The sequence below is a fragment of the Nyctereutes procyonoides genome, unplaced genomic scaffold, assembly GCF_905146905.1.
Source record: "Nyctereutes procyonoides isolate TBG_1078 unplaced genomic scaffold, NYPRO_anot_genome, whole genome shotgun sequence".
NCBI lineage: Eukaryota > Metazoa > Chordata > Mammalia > Carnivora > Canidae > Nyctereutes > Nyctereutes procyonoides.
This window is the reverse complement of record NW_026575125.1, coordinates 91,289,939-91,309,054: the sequence shown is the minus strand read 5'-3', so window position 1 is coordinate 91,309,054 and position 19,116 is coordinate 91,289,939. Positions and strand designations below refer to the sequence as shown.

The window sequence follows — 19,116 nt, the reverse complement described above, 5'->3', positions numbered from 1 at the left end:
ACACATTAAAGCCTTAAAAGTTAAAAAGGAAACAAATCAACAATGAAAAGTCTAGTAAAATACTAGAAATAAAATTTTTATGAGCTTGAGATAAAGGTTTAAGATGTTGTTTTAAAATAATTCACACAGGGATCCCTGGGTGGCGCAGCGGATTGGCGCCTGCCTTTGGCCCAGGGCGCGATCCTTGAGACTTGGGATCGAATCCCACATCAGGCTCCCGGTGCATGGAGCCTGCTTCTCCCTCTGCCTGTGTCTCTGCCTCTCTCTCTCTCTCTCTGTATGACTATCGTAAATAAATTTAAAAAAAATTTAAAAAAAAAAATAAAAAATAAATAAATAAAATAATTCACACAAAAAAATGCCTAAGGTTAGAAAAGCGATTAATTTGATTATACCAAAATATAAAAATGGTATGGAAAAAATTACCCAAAGTTAAAAGCAAGTAACTGACTGGGAGAAAATATTTGCAACATGTTAAAGCAACGGAGAATAATCAAAAGACTTCAACAAATCCGTAACATAAAAGACAACCTAGAAGAAAAGTAGGCAAATAATTTGCACAAGGCAAATTACAGAAACACAAATGATGAAAAAAAGATGTGAAGTAGTCAGTCCACTAACTACTTATCAGTGAGATAAGCTATTACTTATCACGTTTTATTTGCAAAAATTAAAAACATTGCTCTTACTGAGGTTTGATTCAGATGTAGAGAAAAATGCCACAAAGAGTTTTGAAGGGTAATTTGATTATACGTAGTTGTTAAGATTGCTTGTACCCAAAGACACGTTAAGTTTAATCGTCTCCATTTTCCCGGCAGAAATACTTGCACCTATACATACAGGACCATATAATGAATTGTTCATGTTAGCCCCTTTTCTTACTAGTGATAATTTGGAAACGACCTAAATATCCATCAGTAAGATAATAGCTAAGAATAATACTAATTATGAGATCATGCATGCAGCCGTACACTGGCACCTACACACACACAATAGGAACATACATAATATATGAATATGAAAATGCCTGATGAAATTTAAGAAGGATTAAAAAACAAACTCATAGTAGTAGTTCCTCATAAGAAGAAACAGTGGACAGTAATAGGGATAGGAGTTCAATGCCTGAGTTTAAAAAAAAAGAAGAATGTAATTAAGATATTACTTAAAATTAGAGGGAAAAGAAACCCTGAAGTTCTGGAATGAGAAGGCATAAAATGCTGAGGAATTATCCCTGGCATGAAATAATTCTCTTTATTCACATCCACCAACTATGTGGCCGTATACATCTACAATGTCTTGCACCAGGCCACAAATCCCTCCAATATCGACAACTTATTCCTGGGGCTCACAGGCTCTAAACTTTATCCAAAACTGAAACTGGCCTTAGATAAGGCCTATTGGAAATCAAAGTCCATCCAAAATTGCCAAAGTGTCCAAAGTCCTCCATGTTCTAATGGGTTGCCCGGCAGAAAGCCAAAACAGCAGAAAGCCAAAACAAAGAGAAAAAGGTCAAGAGACGCATATTTAGAGAGCTCACACTTCTCTGCTAGTGACACTGTGCACATCTGGCTTTTCTTCAACTCTTTCAATAGGGACTTTCCCATTTGAGATTTAAATTTGTGAATAGCAAAATGTCCTGCCTGTCCATCAGTGAGTTAGCTAGAATCTGCTTCTCAGTTACCGAAGCACAAATACACAGCTTGTTTTTTTTAATTTTTTTTAAAGATTGTATTAATTTATTCATGAGACAGCGGGGGGGGGGGGGGGAGGATGCGGGACTCGGACTCCATCTCGTGACCCTGGGATCACACCCTGAGCCAAAGGCAGATGCGCGACCACTGAACCAACCAGGTGTCCCATAACTTTTTTTTTTTTTTAATGGAGTGATCTCTGGGGTTTTGCTCCTGAATTCTGGCACATGGTTAGGCGTTTGTGCACATGCGCGCATCCTGTGCTGCCTCTAAAGTAAGGAAGCCCTAACAATGGTAAAATGACTAGAACTTGCTTAATAAAATAAACAATTACATTTAATGCAGGTTGCATTTTGCAAGAAAGGAATCAGTTCTTGGTTATACAAGGCAAGTAAACTACAACTACGCTACAAAGTGTCAGGGAAGGTCATGGAGGACATGGTACCACAAATTAATCCAAGAGCTGCACCAAGCAAGCTGGCTCCTCAAGGCTTCCTCTGTTCTTGGAATGTCTACTCAGGCCACTGTTGCCTAAGGGAGAGCCATGTTCAAGGACCTAACCTTGAGAGAATAAGGTGTTGAGAACAACATGGACTGAATGGGCGATGGAATCCCACTATGGCCTCTATATAAACTACTGAGATTCTGGTTGGTGGATCTGGTGATCTACTGGACTTTCAGCCACCTAAGACAAGACACCTACGTTAAATTTCCTTGCTTATTAAACCTGCCACCTACCAATGTGGAATGGACTGCTTCCCTCTCTGGTTTCTCACTGTACTCCACACGTATAGGGGCTGGTTGCATTTATTATCACCAGCAGAAGCTTGTAAACCAACACAATACTAGAATATTTATATATGCCTCATATCTTTACTACTAGATTACAAAGTATAAATGTCACAGAAATGATTTTTTAAAGGTACCAATTCTGAGCACTCACTGTGTCAGGCAACCACCACTTTACATACATTATTGCATTTACATTGTACTCCTTATAGTAGTATAAAGCAAGTATTATTTAGCCATTTTCTAGATGGAGGAAGTGATGCTCAGAGAGTTTAAGCAAATTGCTCTCAAGGTCACAATATCTAGAAGCAGAAGAGCCAGGGTTTGAATGTGGGTTTGCTACATTTCAAAGACAGCACTGGATGCACACATTAGGACAACCTTTTATATATTAAATGGAAAAATTAGATCTGGGAGATTGACAGAGTGACCCAACAGGATTTTGCTTGGTATCAGGGACTATATGTCATTCATCTTTATTTTTTTTTTTGAAAGAGAACCTTTTATTACTTTTATGTACAGAAAATTCAACAGCATCCACTCAGCCCAGATTGGTGGCCAGTTTTTTAGCCTTTGCTTTTTCCTCCTTGGCGATGCGAGCCACTGACTTCGGACCCAGGACATTGCCTCCCCAGTGGTGGCAGACCTCATCATATGTCATTGTAATTGGTCCTGATGGCTTCTACCAGCTTAGCCCGAGCTCCCTTGTCTTCTGAGTTTATCTGTGTGAAGGTGACAGTGGTGCAGGTCTTCCTGTGGACCAGACGCCCCAGCCTGGCCTTCTCCCCTTGATAATGCAGTAGGGAACCCCCATCTTACAACACAGGGCAGGCAGGAAGACAACCAGCTCAATGGGATCCACTTCATGGGCTCTCACTACCAGCTGAGCCTTCTTGTTTTCCACCAAGGTGGTGACAGTGTTAACCCCAGCTCGAAGGACAGGTAGCCACTTAGTGGGGACATGGCCTTTGCCCTCAGCTTTCTTCTTGGCCTGGGCCAACAGCCTCTGCTTCTTCTCTTGCTTGGCCTCTGGTTTGTACTTGTGGGCCAGCTTAAGCAGCTGCGTAGCTGTTTGGTGGTCCCAGGCCTGGGTGCACTGGTTAATGGCAGGAGGCACTTTGAGACGTTTATACAGAATGGCCCTCTGCCGCTGCAGCGGATGTAGCATGGCCACTTGACAAAGGGGGGGTGCGGTCCCTCTTGGGCTGAATGTCCTGTTCGATGCCAAAGTTCTTAGGCCTTTTCTCGAACAGGGGATTGACCACCTTCTTGGCCTCCTGCTTCTTTACCACGGCAAGGGCCGGGGCCACCTTCTTCCTCTTCGCCTTCTTCCCTTTCGGGATCTTGGCTTGCTGGAGGAGAGAGGCGTCATTCATCTTTATATTTCCCACCATACACTGCATCATTACTTGCACATAGGAGGGGCTAAAAAAAAAATGTTCCAGATAAAAAAATAAATGTACATTTAAACTTAGAGAAAAATGAAATGAAAGGCTTTCAATATGCTATTCCACACTGAAATAACCCGTTTTTTAATTCATTCTCAATGTACCATAACTTCCTAAAGGACAATACTCCAAGCATAATAGTAGTTTAGATCTCATCACTTACCAGAAGCAGGATGAACCCAAAACAAAACTGTTAGATTAAAATGAAATCAATTAATGGGTTTGGCATTTTATGAAATCAAAATGAAAATCCGACCTTTCCCATTGTTTAGATTTTGTTTTGAAAATTATAGCTAACTTTAAATATTAAACCATATCTTTTCTTTCCTCTGAAAATCTTTCAATGTCCTTTGGCCAAGAGCCATAAAGTCATGGAGAAAAATATGTGTGGCATATAAAAAGAGAAATATAATCAATAAATCTCCTAGGTGGGAAGTAAAATGATTCAGCCACTTTGGGAAACAGTTTGGCAGTTTAGTATAAAAAACATATACTTGCAGGGCACCTGGGTAGCTCAGTGGGTTAAGCATCTGCCTTCACCTCAGGTCATGATCTCAGGATCCTGGGATGGAGCCCTCCATCAGGCTTCCTGCTCAGCAAGGAGCCTGCTTCTTTCTCTCCCCACCCCCCCTTCACCCTGTTCTTTCTCTTTCTCCCTCCCTCTGCCCCTCCCCTCCACTCCCCAGTGCTCCCCCTCATTCCCAAATACATAATTAAAACCTTAAATATATATATATTGCTCACAGACTATGCTCCTAGGCATTTTTTAAAATTTTGTTTATTTCAGAGAGAGAGAGCTAGAGAGAACATTAGCAGAAGGGCAGGCAGAGGCAGAGGGAGAAGCTGACTCCCTGCTGAGCAGGCAGCAGGACTCAGGACTCCAGGACCCTCGGATCATGACTTGAACTGAAGGCAGACACATAAGCAACTGAGCTACTCAGGCACCCCACTCCCAGGTATTTAAATAAATGAAACATACATTCTCTCAGAAATATGCAAGTGAGTATAGAGGATTTATTCTTCATCATCAAAACCTGGGGAAAAAAAACAATTGACCTATCAGCTAATGTATAAATAAATTGTAGTGCATGGTATAATGCCATCCCAGTGTTTACTTCGCAATTAAAAGGAATGGACCGCAGATATGTAACAACAAGGTTGAATGTCAAATTCATTATGGTAACTGAGAAAGGCCAATGAAAAAGGTGACATGTTGTATGATTCCATTTACATGGCTTTCTGGAAAAGGGGGAAAAAAATAGGTGAGGAAAACAGATCAGTCAGAGGCAGGGAGGTAGGACTGAATACAAAAGGTATGGGAGATGTTTATTTGGTTGGTATACACTTATCAAAACTCTCAAAACTGTGCACTAAATAGGAAGAGTTGTACTGAAGGCAATTTCTACCTTACTTGTTTTTTAATTAAATAAAAGCATCACCTAAAACACTTGTAACTATTTGCATTTCTGTATTTCATTTTATTTTCAAGAGTAGGAGCTGCAGCTACAAATTTAGCTAGTGCAAAAGATAATAATTAAATATTGTAATCATTTATAAAACAAGTGTAATCATTTAAAATAACAATATAATAAATTGTGATGATTAAAACTCTCCAAAGACAGTGAAGAAATCAATGCAAGGAAAACACATGGGTAGTGAAATTCAGATTAAACTTGAGGGGAGGTTAATTAAAAAACACACGTCATTAGGTCCTTTCGCATTCACTAGGTGATGGTCACAAATTTAGTCCAGGGTTTCCTAGCAAGAGAGACAAATAAAGCGAACCACTGAGTTACATGATTGCGCTTGCTCACTGAAGAAACAACAATACAATTGCTTAAGAATAGAAAGATAAGCATTATATGCTCCCCCCTCAAAGGGAAGAAAATAGCAAAAGGACAGTGAGAAGACTAAGATAAGACAATCTTGAGAAAGAAAAATGTATTGGAGTTAATAAATTAAGCTGCTGACTGTACACATGGGAAAAATACAACAACTGAAAAATAAAATATTATACCAGCAAAAATGCAAACACAGGTATACCATGCTCTATCTCAGCTCAGGGTCCTGGCTCTTACTCCACTCCCTGCCCCTGGCCTTCTGAGAATGCTCCTCCCTCAACCCCTTAGCCCAGGGGCTCTTCTCTTCCACAGGTCTCACCTTAAAAGCAGCCTCCCCAGAGAGGCCTTAGCTAAGGACTCCCCAATCTAAACTAGACCACCCGACTCCCACGACCAAGCACTTTTTATTACATCTGTTTTATTTCCTTCATAGCAGTTATGACAATATTTATTTGCTTAACGCTTTTAGGTCTCTCTCATGGATTAGACTACAAGCTCTATAAATAAGGATAAAGACTTTTCATGTAGCATTTTTACTGCTTAATGCTTAGTGTCCACATCAGTGCTTAAGTGGACACTAAGTGCTCAACAAAAGTAGATTAAAATACACTTTTTAATTAGCATGAAAAGAAAAATTAAATTCTACAGAGTATTTTCAAATAAATTTGGCACTATCTTAAAAAAAATACAATGAATTGTAATTCAAACACAATAAAAATCAGTACCACAAGAAAAAGAGAAGGCATATACTCCAACAATAGAAAAATAAATTTCCGAAGAAAAATTTCTGAAGTCACCTGGAACTGATGGATTCAGTAGAAATTCATTCAACCCTTTTTGGAGTACATATTCTTTTCTTTTGAATGGCATTTAAACATAGAAAAAAGTGTGCTGGGGTGCCTGGTTGGCTCAGAAGTTTAATATCTGCCTTCTGCTCAGGTCATAATGGGATGGAGACCCAATCTGACTCCCTGGCTCAGCGGAGAGCCTGCTTCTCCCTCTCCCTCTGCTTGTGCTCTCTCTCTCTCTCTCTCTCTCTCTCTCTCTCTCTCTCTCTCTCCCTCTCTCTCTCTGTCTCAAATAAATAAATGAAATCTTTAAAAAAGAAAAGAAAGGGATCCCTGGGTGGCGCAGCGGTTTGGCGCCTGCCTTTGGCCCAGGGCGCGATCCTGGAGACGCGGGATCGAATCCCACGTCGGGCTCCCGGTGCATGGAGCCTGCTTCTCCCTCTGCCTATGTCTCTGCGCCTCTCTCTCTCTCTCTCTCTGACTATCATAAATAAATAAAAATTAAAAAAAATTTTTTTAAAAAAAAAGAAAAGAAAAAGGTGTGCTACCTAGGTTATGGTATAAAGTGAATATGGTTTCATTCCAAAAATTCAAAAGGAAAATATCAAATACAGGAATTCTAGGCTGATCTCACTTCTGAAAAAACGCTGTGCATTTGTATATATATTTGTAAGATATTCATATGTATTGCATTATTGAAAGTATATGTGTGCCCGAGTGTTCCCCTGTGTGTGTGCATGTGCGTTTGTGTGTACAGCCTGAATAAAATCTTAGTATTTTAAGAAATGGAACACCATGGGGATCCCTGGGTGGCGCAGCAGTTTGGCGCCTGCCTTTGGCCCAGGGCGCAATCCTGGAGAACCAAGATCGAATCCCACGTCGGGCTCCCAGTGCATGGAGCCTGCTTCTCCCTCTGCCTGTGTCTCTGCCTCTCTCTCGCTCTCTGTGTGACTATCATAAATAAATAAAAATTTAAAAAAAAAAAAAAGAAATGGAACACCAGAACATAATTTTTTAATGTATCAACTATGACTTATTTATTGCATCAATACAGGCTAGAATAATGTGTTAATTAGAAAATATTTTTAAATTATTGTTTCAATAGATGCCAAGAAATACGGATAGCATTCAGCATTTTCTTGATTAATAAAATTAAGTGTTTTCATCTCTAAAATGAAAAGGGGACATTTAAAAAAATAGCAACAAAAACATAGTTAATGGAGAACTATGACTGGAATTAGCCTAAAATCAAATGCAGGAAAAAAGAGAACTCTACAAAAGCTAGTTCTTTTTGTATTCAATGCCACTCTCTTTTAATGGAATAGTGACTATGGTTATCTGAAGTTGGGGGGTGGAGGGTGAAGGGGAATTGAAGGTATATTTAGGAAAGGAAGACACTAAAAATCATTTTTTATGACATGAATATATACTCAGAAAATCCAAAGAAGTCAACCAAAAAATTACCAGAGGTAATAAATGAGTTCATCAGATTTGTGGAGTGAAGTAAATCCACAAAAATAAATTAAATGCTTCCCTATACACTAATAATAGGGAAAACACAATGTATAACTCAAAGAAATGAGATAGCATTCACAAGTTATTAGAAACATTGAATGCCTTTGCATTAATTTTGTGACACAAAAGAAAATTGAGACCCTAAATGAGTAAAAAAAATGGAAAATTTAAATAAATGTTGAAATATACCTTTATAATTGTTAGATTGAATAAAGATGAGCATATACAAACCTACATAGTTGTCAAAATTATGTGATCTTTCAACTAAATGAGGAACAGAGTAGCCAGAAATAGCTTCAAATTATCAGTATAAGAACTAAAATTAATGTAAAGAATGTAAGTAATGTGGTCATGAAAAATAGATTCTTTAATGAATGTTGGGCCATCTGGTTATGTATATGGTAAAATAAAAAACAGACCCAGCCCTTACAATACATGTTTGCAACAAATTTCAGATACTTGTCAAGCTTTCATTACTGCATATGTTGTTAAATTATAAAATTAAAGTATATGTGAAAACTTGAAATTAATGGCCAGGAGGAGTAAGACAGAACAAACTAATGACAGGTGAACAAAAGGCACTCACTACACTGGGGAGACCTGCAGCTGAAGGCAATGAGGAAGAAATGCTGCCAGGCAGGCCAATGCCTTGAGAACTTGGGGATATCGGATGGCACTCCAGGTAAAGCATTAGGGAAGGCTGGGGCAAGGGTAAGCTACTGGTGATCTGGTGGACAGGTCCAGAAGAGAAATGTGGGAACACCTGGGTGGCTCAGTGGTTGAAAGTCGGCCTTTGGCTCAGGGCGTGATCCCAGGGTCCTGGGATCCTGTCCTGTATAAGGCTCCAGGCGGGGAGCCTGCTTCTCCCTCTGCCTTATCTCTGCCTCTCTCTGTGTTTCTCATGAATAAATAAATGAAATCTTGGAGGTAAAAAAAAAAAAAAAAAAAAAAAAAAAAAAGAAGAGAAATGTGAGTGACAATGGAGTCAGGCATCATGTCCTGAATTGTGGCAGCAGGTTCTGTAACCCCCATTGCTAGTCTGGGACTTAGAATCAGAAGCCAAATTCCTGAAAGACAGAAGAGGGAAATGCGAAGTCCCAGTCCTAGAAAACTCAGAATACTAGGTAGATTGTCAAAGCACAGAACTGCTGTGCAAGGTACAAGCGTAAAAATGGGAATGAAGCAGAAACTAAGTTAGTAGAAACTAAGAACTGAATAACTAAGAACTAAGAACTGAATAACTAAGTTATTCAGTTCAAGCTTAGCATACCAGCGGAGGTTAAGTGATTCCAACTGTGAGGATTTAAAGAGCTTGGGGATAGTGAACCAGGTAGCTCACTATGAAATGGCTTTTGATTCCAGGTGTGGGAAAGGAGATCTATTTCTGACATTTAAGGAATAGGATACACCATTAAATACCAGATAAATGTATTCAAATGCCTTAAAAATAAAAAGGCTGTTTAATGCCGGGACACCTGCACCCCAATGTTTCTAGCAGCCATGTCCACAATAGCCAAACTGTGGAAGGAGCCTCGGTGTCCATCGAAAGATGAATGGATAAAGAAGATGTGGTTTATGTATACAATGGAATATTACTCAGCCATTAGAAATGACAAATACCCACCATTTGCTTCGACGTGGATGGAACTGGAGGGTATTATGCTGAGTGAAGTAAGTCAGTCGGAGAAGGACAAACCGTGTATGTTTTCATTCATTTGGGGAATATGAATAATAGTGAAAGGGAATATAAGGGAAGGGAGAAGAAATGTGTGGGAAATATCAGAAAGGGAGACAGAACATAAAGACTCCTAACTCTGGGAAACGAACTAGGGGTGGTGGAAGGGGAGGAGGGCGGGGGTGGGGGTGAATGGGTGACGGGCACTGAGGGGGGCACTTGACGGGATGAGCACTGGGTGTTATACTGTATGTTGGTAAATTGAACACCAATAAAAAATAAATTTATTATTAACAAAAGGCTGTTTAACCTAGAAAATGTAATAAAGTGAACATCAAAAGAAAGCATCATAATGGAAAAAATTCATGAGAAAAATGTAACTGATAAAGGCTCACTATCCAACTTGAATTAAAAAAAAAATCAATGCACATATATCAAGCTACTACATAGATTCTACTTGATAAGTTAACAAAAAAGATAAACAGGCAGTTTATGTAAAAAGAAATTGAAATAGGATATCATCATGTGGAAAAGGATAAAGTCTCAATAGCAATTAAATGAATACAAATTAAAACTACTTAAAAGTTCCATTGCTCATCTATTAAAGTAACATAAACACACATAGTTTATAAAGTCAGCTGCTAAAGGGAATTTGGGGAAATGGGTGTGCTTATACTTTGCTGTTGGCTGTGTAAATTGATTCAGTTTTGAAGGAGGGTAATTTGCCTATATGTGAAAAGAATAAAGAAACCGTTCATAATTTTTCTCCTAATAATTCCATCATAGGGAATATACCCCCAAGGAAATAACCAAAGGGAAAAACGGATTTATACTATGATTCTCATGGCAGTGCTCTGCACAACTATAAAAATTAGGAAAGAGTCCAAATGGCCTTTATTACTAATAATGGTAACAAACAGGTTTTTTAATAGGCTTTAAAAGTGACAAATGTGAGGAATTTTTTGTTATTTATAATTGTATATGTCTTATGTGAAAAAAATCAGAGTACAAAATAATAAGTACACAACAAAACAACCATGTTCATGGTGTAAGACAATTTATAATTTTCTATTTCTTCTGTCAGCACTGACAACTTGTATTTTCCTAAGAATTTGCCTATAACGTCTAAAGTTTTAAATTTACAACCATAAAGTTGTACATATCTTTTTTTACACTTAAAAATCTATGGGGGGGGGCCTGGGGGGCACCTGGCTGGCTCATTTGGAGTAGCATGCAACCCCTGATCTTGGGGTTGTGGGTTCGAGCTCCACATTGAGTGCAGAGATTACTTGAAAAAAAATCTTTTGAAACAATAACTAACTAAATAAAAAAAACAAAAAATAAAGATCTATTAAGATGTTCCCTTTTAATAAATAATGTTGGATATTGGTGCTCTCTCTGGCTTTTTCTTGGACAATGTTGGTAGAAGTTTATGCATCTTATTTGTCTTTTCATTTTTTTTAAAGTTTTTTTTTTAATTTTTATTTATTTATGATAGTCACAGAGAGAGGGAGAGAGAGGTAGAGACACAGGCAGAGGGAGAAGCAGGCTCCATGCACCGGGAGCCCGACGTGGGATTCGATCCCAGGTCTCCAGGATCGCGCCCTGGGCCAAAGGCAGGCGCCAAACCGCTGCGCCACCCAGGGATCCCTTATTTGTCTTTTCAAATAAACAAATGTTGGCATTCTTTAGTTTGCCTGCTGTATATTTGATTTCTACTTCATTTCCACTCTTATTCTTATTTTCTTCCATATTGCTCGGGTTTAATATGCTGCTCTTTTTCTACCTTCATGAAATGGATGTTTAATCTCATTGCTTTTCAGCCTGTGTTCCTTCTAATGTATTTATGGGTATAAACATCCCTCCAACCACAGCTATATCGCATAAGTGTTGATATGTATTTTCATTGTAATTAAATTCAAAATATTTTGTAATTCACATTATAATTACTTTCATTGACTTATGGATTGTACAGAAGTATATTGCTAATTTTGCAAATATGTCATGAATAACTGGTTACGACTTTGATATTGATGTCTGGCTTGATTCCATTATGGTCAAACAACATAATTTATATAATATGAATTCACGGAAATTTACTCAGACTTGCTTTATGTCCCAGGTACTGATTGATTTGGGAAAGCTATCCATATGTAATTGAAAAGAATGTATAGTCTGCAAACTTTAGATGCAGTATTCTATACATGCAGTAGTATATTGGTCACTGTCAAATGGCTCTCAAAAAACAGATACCCAGACGTATACTCTTGGCCAATTTCCATTGAGTAAATATTCATACCATGGCCACTTATAAACTAACAACATGAGATTACTGAATGAGGAAATGGAAAGAGATACATACATCTGACACTCACAAGTCACTATGGGCTCTCTGCAGTAACGCACAACATATATCTGTCTTATTTGGTCAAATTATTAATTGCATGGTTCAATATTCTGTATCTTCCAAGTATTAATTGCTAGGAATTAAATAGCAACTCACATGTTGAAATTTAATGCCCAATGCTATAGTATTACAAGTATTACACAGTGGTGGCTTTGGGAGGTGCCTAGATCATGAGTCTTCAGAAATGGAATTAGTGGTCTTAAAAAGAAGATCCCAAAGAAATCCCTAGTCCGCTTCTACCAAGTGAGGTTACAGAAAAAAGGTGCTGATCTATGAGAATGTGGGCACCACCAAACACTGAATATCCCAGTGCCCTGATCTTTGCTTTCAAGATTTGAAGAACTAAAATGTTTGCTATTCATATACCACCAAGTTTATTGTATATTCTTAAAGAATCCAAAAAGGACCCTAAGACATTTATTTTCATATTTAATTACTTATCAAGAAAGGTATGTAAAACTTTTCACTATGATCATGGATTTATGAAATTTTCCTTATATTTCTGTTAACTTTTGCTTACTATATTTTAAGGCTGTATTATTACTTGAATACAAACTTAGAATTATTGTATCTTCACAAGTGGTTGACAATTTAATCACTATATTTATCTGGTTTATACTCTAGTAATGCTACTCACCTTTAAGTCTACTTTGCTAAAGGGGGGATCCCTGGGTGGCGCAGTGGTTTGGCGCCTGCCTTTGGCCCAGGGCACGATCCTGGAGACCCGGGATCGAGTCCCACATCGGGCTCCCGGTGCATGGAGCCTGCTTCTCCCTCTGCCTGTGTCTCTGCCTCTCTCTCTTCTCTCTGTGTGACTATCATGAATAAATAAATTAAAAAAAAAAAGTCTACTTTGCTAAAGGAGGAGGAGATATTAGAAGAGGGCAGAGGTTGCTACATTTCCTAAATACAACCATACAACCAAGAATTGATGTGACCATGTTTGTCATTGTCCTTACATGCTCCAACAGATATTTGTACAAATGAAAAACATTTTTATAATTATCTGATCCAAGAGCACAGCTTGATTTTATATCAAATACTGTTGCATGGTTCTAAAATACAGTGAATTTTCCAGGAAAATGACTACTATATAAATAAAAGACTTCACTTTATTTTGTTTAAAACTTAAGCAAGAATTGTTTGACGTTTAAGATAATTAAGTCACCAATGGCAATAAAACTCACTGTACTTCAGTCATCAGTATTACACACTACATGTTGTGTCTATAGATGGTATATTCACATTGGTTCTAAAGGGGGGTAGAAATGTTTATATTATTATAACTCCTAGTATACTAATACTTGAAAATCTACATATCCAAATATATATTTTATAAAAAAGCTATTTCATTTCCTTTATCCTTTATATTATACCTAGGAATGTATACATATACCTAAGTAAAGAAAGGCTATATTATCTGTACATTTCATCATAACATATTTAAAGGATAATCATAACATATTTATGATAATTTTAAGTACTTTAGCTGAATATTTAGGAGAAAGGGGACTTTTTGAATATAGGCATTTTTATAGACATAGCAAATAACTCTGAGGACAAATGGCTCTGGAAATTTAGAAATTGTATTCACAAAAGAGATAGCAGATAACCAGTATAATTTTGTTTTTCAGTTGTAAACACTAAGTATTTCTCATTCCTGTGAAACTCAGAGAATCCAGGTAAACAAGTAGCAGTAAGCCAAGTCCAAGGATGTTCCAGCCATTTGAAAATATTCACAAGGTGAAAGGTCAGCTGACTCCTGCAGGGCCAAAAGCTTTGGCCTTTGCTGACCACTAACCCAACAAGTCTGGCCAAATAATAGGGTCGAATAAAAAATAGATATCAATTTATCTTACTATGTGCACCTCTCTCAGGCAGACTTCTCAGATTATTCTAGCCCTTGAGATCATCTTCTCTAATGCATATAGCCATTACAATCTCTACCTGACAACCTAATCCTGATGCTGTCATAACAATATTATATAAGTGACGAACAGTTAACTAGATGGCCCAGACAAAAATCTCACTTATTCTACTTCTTAGATGGGTGACATTGAACAACTCACTTAACTTCAGTGTGCTCCAATTTCCTGGTTTGGAAAGAAGACAATAAATAGCATGCATTTCACAGTAGTTGTTGTAAAACACAAGGTAACATGCACAGAAGAGCTACTTTTCATTAAGTAGCATTTATTAGTTCTTTTAACCTATTTGTAGCACAGAACAGAGGATACAGTGTCTCCTTACAGCATACCAGTTAACATGACTATGTGGTATAGACTCCGATTATAGAACTGAAGAAAATCACCTACCCAGAAACCTTGAACCCATTACCATGAATACTAACTGAAAGCTTTCTAAGATGCGTTCAAAAGAGAGTTCACGATACATCACTGAGGATCTAGTATGTGACAAGCACTATACTAAATCTCAGAGATACAGTAATGAATACATGTGTGGTGCCTTCCCCCCTTACCCTCAAAGACAAAAACAAGAAAGCAAATCATCTGAATTTAAACGTTTGTAAAAGCTATATGATCAAGGTTGTAAGAAATTAAGAAACACTATTTCCCTAAAATCTAGAGGAGTTGAGAAAAGCATATAGGCCTTAAAGGACTACTCTTCATAAAAGAAACGTTCATGGTGCTGGAAAGGTTGGACATAGATGATAACTTACATTCTCCACAAAGCTAAAGTATGCCTGGAGGATCACAGGTTAGAGAGGCAGGTTTCAGAAGGAAGGTGAGCATGAGGAAGGTAGCTAGCACTATGGAACACTGCTGCTGTATGGTTCTGTATCATTCTGCTCAACCTTCCTCCAAATATTTTAGTCAAACTTAAAACATTGATCAATTACTTGGGGTGAATAGCTTTTTGTAGGAGTGTTCAGTTTTCTTGTTCAGCCTCGAGGAAAACTCAGGAATCTCTATGGACCCAAAAACAGATAAAAAAGCAGTCCCAAAGAAGAAACGTTGAGAATTTACAAAGACCATAAACAGGGCACTAAACTGACCAGAGCTGTAAAACCGGGGATTTGAGCCACATTTAAATTTCGGAGAGAGAGCTACCAGATATGGCTGTAAGATGCTGTGGGAACACAAAGGGAGACAATGTAACTCAATGTGTAGAAATGCAGGATCAAGAAAAAGTGCCTAGAGGAACTGATAATCGAAATACATCTGAAGAAATGGCTTAATCAGAAAAAGCTATAGCACAAGAACATTGGAAGCACAAAGAACAGTGTAAGGTAAGGCTCAGAAACCCGAAACCACGTGATGTATTAGAGGAACTGTAAGTAGTTTAGTCTTGATGGAGCTTAAAATATGAGACAGAGTTTGTGGTTTTGTAAAGTGAGGTTGGAAAGTCGTGAGTATCAAGCCACACAGAGTTCTCAACCAAGAGACACAATCTTTAGCCTGACGGGAACAGAAATGAGTTGAGTGCACCATAAGGAAAACAAAGCTAAGGACCTGTACTAGCCAAGCACATGGTTGCCTGGAAAAGGTGGAGCTCCACTATCCTGAGAACCTGAGCTAGGTTCACCAGCAATTTACAATTTGGACTGTCCAACATAGAATTCTGACCAGATTACAAAAGACTAAAGAGCCCATGAACGTTGATCTCACAGTAGTTGAAAACTCCGTAACATAGACATGGGTGCAGTGTCCACTCCCCTTGTACCAGGTTTTGGAGAGATGTTATTTTAAACACAGTAATCTCTGAACATTTTAAATCATTTCAGTCCTCCATATTTTTCCTTAGCAAGAATATCACGTTTAACTGCAAAATTAAAGTCCTGAAATCCCTCTGTGAACTTAACATTCGCTTACTGGAACACAGTTTCTGACAGCTTTTTCTGGCAATTTTGGATATTTTTTTTCTTCCTGAGATTCCTATGACAATGTGAGAACTCCCAGACCTAAAGACTTTTGAGAGCTTTAGGATTTACTTCTGGGATCAGAGCTTTAGAAAGTGACAACGGTTATCTCTCAGAATCTCTCCGAAAGAGATTAAAGATCATTTTAACAAATCCGGTTAAAACAAACACTAATATGTGTGTGCTCCCAAACTGAATGTGCATTGTCATCTTTAAACCTGGTATTACATGTATTGCTGTAGACGTGTGTCCTATTACACTCAAAGATTTCTAAGAGCAACAGACCTTGTCTTTATCATCTTGATAATCCACAGCAACTAACACAGGACCTAAATGTCCTAACAAATATTTACTGATTTGCTGGTTGATTGATTAAATAAATGAATAAAAGTTTTGGTGAAGCAACTTCCCATCTGTATTTGAAAAACCGCATGAATTTCTATTTAAATATGGTTCTTAAAATGCTTTGTTTTGAAAGAGGCTGTAGCCCATTTAGAAAGCCATTTTGCTAATAAAAGAAGATTGGGTAACTACAAGGTATTTCAAAAGAGGAACTGATTCTGAAAGCAGATGTATTTGATTATGTGTGATGGTTGCTAAGGAAACAACTGAATGTAAATTTCATTTTACATAAGACTCAGCTAAAATATTGATCAGAAGAAAGAGAAGAAGCTTCAAACCAAGTAATAAAGTGACTGAAAAACTGCGTTCTGATTGGCAGGGAAAAAAAAGATTATGTTTAATGTAATCAATCTCTCTATTTCAGCCATTGTGCACAGAAACAGGAAAGCTGGTGACAAGGAAGCAGAGAGGAAATACTGCCCTGCTCTCACTCCTTCACAGCTTTTGTCTCAGGCCATGATTCAGAACGATTCAAAATGGGAGAAAATGCAAAATAGCTAAATGCTAGAAACTTCATTCGTTCAGCACTTAGTGATGTAGCTTTCAACTGAAATCTCACATCTTCCTGTCAGCTTTGCATGTCTTCGGGAGGGTGAAGTGCCATAATATGTGTTCTTGCGTATATGGCACCTCTCCAGGCAAAGTGCTCATTCTACTATATTATCCTTTATTATTTCTCAGTCTTCTCCTCATTAATATAAATTCTAGAAGAACCGGGCTCTCTCATTCATGCTTATATCCCTAGGACCTGGCCTCTAATCCTCTCAGTCCCCCCCTTGCACTCTACGCTCCAAATGCAACTAGAACACTGCATTTCTAGGACAGGGCACTCTATCTCACCTTGGACCTTTTCACATACTGTTCTCTCTGTCTTGAGTTTCTAAGCCCCAACATTCACTGGCAAAAACTTTCACTTCTCTGCTTAGAAATCACTTCCCTCCAGATGCCCCCTAGCTTTCCAAGTCTGAGTTAGGGGCTCTCTAAATGTGTTCCGGGTCGATGCTAACAACGCACTCATATCAAGGTATCATAATGATTTTATTCATGGCAAGGAGTTCCTCATCTCATCCAGGGTGCCTGCCACCTCACAGGAGCTTGATAAACAGTTGATGACTGCCTTAAAAAATGAATGCCTGCTGCAGACAAAAGAATCTGACAGGTGTGGGGTGATACAGGGATGCGTGTGACACAATTCTCGCTCGCATCAGGAAGGAAACAAATACATAATTAACGCCAACACAGGCAGATGTAATGAATGCTACAATTAAGGCAAACATGCACTCTGAAATTTCTAGAACCATCATGATTTCAAATAATCTATCACATTGTTCTTATAAGTATACTTATAGTTGTCAAAGCATGTGTCCTGATTTTAGAGTTCAGCAAATGCACTTGCTGTAGTTATAACTACGAGGAGATGGAAGATGGAAAGAAGAGTTCTGAGGGAGACTTATTAGAGGAAGTGTGATTTGCATGGGGCTTTGAATAGGGAGAGTGAAAGGGAGAAATGAGCAGAGGGAAGAAGAATTTCAGGCAACCGCAATCAGCCTAAGCAAAAGCTCTGAAGCAGGAAGGTGCAGGATGGCAGGAGTAATGAGTAAACCATTATGACCAGAGAAGGGAACATGAGGTCATCTTAAAGCAAAAGGAACATTAGACAGGGCAAAGGAATTCCTGACCTTTCATTAGTTGTAAGCAGCTACAGATTGTCACAAGGGAGCTAAATCGATTATCAACATAAAGAAAGTTGCAAGGGCTGCAACACCTGGTTTAGGGTCCAGAGGAGCCAGAGCCATGAAAACTTCTTGAGGATGGAGAGCAATTTTAAATCTAAGAAGTGCTGTTAAAAAAAAAAAAAAAAAAGCCTAGTAGGGCAAAAGGATGGGAAGAGTAAGAACCCTGCACTTATTTTTTTATTTTTTCAATTTACTTTAATGGTAGGTCTTTAATGGTGATGTAAAACTATTTGTTAAAGAAGGGGTGCCTGGGTGGCTCAGTCGGTTGAGTATCCAACTCTCTTTTTTTTAAAATTTTTATTTATTTATGATAGTCAGAGAGAGAGAGAGAGAGGCAGAGGGAGAAGCAGGCTCCATGCACCGGGAGACCGATGTGGGATTCGATCCCGGGCCTCCAGGATCGCGCCCCGGGCCAAAGGCTGGCGCTAAACCGCTGCGCCACCCAGGGATCCCAAGTGTCCAACTCTCAATCTCAGCTCAAGTCTTGATCTCAGGGTCATGAGTTCAAGCGTCTTACAAAAAGGAGGGAAAAAAAACTATTCATTTAAAGAAGTCTATTTAGGAGTGGAATACAATCCAGTAAAAGAATGTGCTGGGACGCCTGGGTGGCTCAGCAGTTGGGCGTCTGCCTTCCTGCTCAGGGCGTGATGCTGGAGTCCTGGGGATGGAGTCCAACACCGAGTCCCACATCGGACTCCCTGTGTGGAGCCTGCTTCTCCCTCTGCCTATGTCTCTGTTTCTCTCTGTGTGTCTCTCATGAATAAATAAATAAAATCTTTAAAAAAAAATGCTAATTGATTTTTCAATAAAGCTTACCAACAGAAGACATCATTTAACTGAAATCGACCCAAGTATATAGGAGGGAATGCTTGCGGAGTCCTAAGAGATACTCCAGTACCTCAATTTATCTGTAGAAGTTTGGGTTATCCACATATATCTGTATA

The 19,116-nt window shown here is 38.5% G+C and overlaps 1 pseudogene; it reads right to left on the bottom strand.

The window, feature by feature from the left end:
* Window positions 1-3,021: 3,021 nt before the first annotated feature.
* On the bottom strand, window positions 3,022-3,883 carry LOC129518052 (60S ribosomal protein L7a-like; annotated as a pseudogene).
* Between the last annotated feature and the right edge of the window lie 15,233 nt (window positions 3,884-19,116).